At 28.6% G+C, this 1,880-nt stretch overlaps 1 long non-coding RNA gene across 1 annotated transcript; it reads left to right on the top strand.

The window, feature by feature from the left end:
• Nucleotides 1–360: 360 nt before the first annotated feature.
• On the top strand, nucleotides 361–1,880 carry LOC127707389 (uncharacterized). Its single transcript, XR_007984842.1, has 2 exons — nucleotides 361–431; nucleotides 1,602–1,880. It is a non-coding gene; the product is annotated as an uncharacterized LOC127707389 (long non-coding RNA).

Raw genomic sequence — 1,880 nt, 5'->3', positions numbered from 1 at the left:
TGTACTCGTCGATTGCTATTTAAGGAGGGAAATGGTACATTAAATGGAAGTTTTGTATTTATTTCAATTTATTTCTTTTTTTCCTATTTACTAGAACGTTTTCCCGTGAATTCATAATTGATAGCGTCCTTGCTAAAACGAGACAAACATTGAGAAGATTTAGTTTTCAGTGTTTACAGGGGAGGTAATATTTTGTCACTAGATTTCCCACTGTTTTGATGTATATGTAATATACTTATGAGAAACAAAATCATATACAACATGTACAATTTTCATGTATGAACACACTCACATTTAATAATATATAAAACTAGTTGTACGTAAATTGAAAATATACATATATTATCATTTTTATTTGTAGGAGAAATCGTCATTGTGAATGTTGTACTGTTTTGTTTGATCATTCTATTTGTCGTTATGATCATCTTAAGGTAATGCATGTATGGACCTGTATTGTGTACATATCATACAAGTAAAATGAAATATAGTATCATTATTAAGTTAATATAGAAATGATTATTAAAGCACACAGAATGATGTAGGCATTGTACAGTACAGTCTTTATCATAAACTTTTTATGACATAGCTGATCATTATTTACTACAAAACTAGAACTGTCAGTTTACGGTCGGACGATTTTTGTTTTGTTTTAATTGTTTAATATACAATAAAGAGATAAAGGATAACTGTCACTAAAACAACAGTCTAAAAAGTCAAAAGCTTAAAATAACATATAATCATGCGAATATCACCATACCGTTAAAATTTAGTGCTAGCATTTTTTAACCGCAGTACTAAGAATTTTTTATTATCTATATTTTGATGTCTACGTTTGAACTTCCGTTTGATAACAACTTTTGTTTAAGATTAGTGACAGTCATCACTTATGATTCGCAAACTTTTTAATGTGGCGAAAAAAAAGAAGTTTGTTTAGATTCAAACGGTCATTGTTTTCCTTTCAGGACTAACAACCGGATTATCATGATTATTTTTAACAAGTGAATTGTTGTTATACAATTTCGTGAAAACCTTTTGGAAATCCAATTCTCATAAGGGAATTCTTGCTTATTACAGTTTGATTTTATATGGTTAAAGCGGATGAAATGGCTTTCATTTTTTTTTTAATTATTAATTATCAAAATATTTCTTTTAAACAGCTGCAGTTATTGTTAAAAATGTTTATTTTTGTGTTCCTTCAGTCTTGAAGATGTTTGGTCATTCTTTGCAATTTTTGAATTAACAAAAATCAGTAGAAAATGACTAACCAATAGAGATCCAAATCGAACAGGTGTTACTTTATTTATTGAAAACTTTAAAAGTAGGAAAAAACTAAATGTTCTGTAGTATGTTGTTCAATCTTAATACATTTGTTGTTTTTTTATTATGTTGCCGTTGTCTTTTTCTTGTTTGATAATATTTTCGTTAAACTGTGATTTCTAAAATTCGAACTTGCTCCTTTAGACAAAAGTTATAAAACGTTTGTTTTTTTATAAAGGCTCAATACTCATTATAATAACATAAGCAGTTACCTATATGGCATCTACCACATTCAAAAAAGCACGCAATACAATGCATAATTAATCTTTATTCATTTAATTTAGAAAGCGCATAAATTTACAAGTGTGTCAATCAACCAACCAGAAATTTCGAAGAAATAACATCAAAACAACTTCAATGGTTGAAACAAATGGAAATAGTGAAAGGAATAATGGAGTACCTCAAAATGAATATGAAACGGTTCGTGACAGCTATACTGAGCCTTTGGAGCTGCATCATAACATCGTTCATATGGGCGAAATTTACAAGCAGGACATCATAAATGCTCAAACGGAGGAAACAGAAGCTTGAAATATTTGTATATATTAAAAAGATGAAAGTAA

Source organism: Mytilus californianus, unplaced genomic scaffold (assembly GCF_021869535.1).
Source record: "Mytilus californianus isolate M0D057914Y unplaced genomic scaffold, xbMytCali1.0.p SCAF_68, whole genome shotgun sequence".
Lineage (NCBI taxonomy): Eukaryota > Metazoa > Mollusca > Bivalvia > Mytilida > Mytilidae > Mytilus > Mytilus californianus.
The sequence above is the reverse complement of the archived record's forward strand: the minus strand, read 5'-3'. Positions and strand labels throughout refer to the sequence as shown.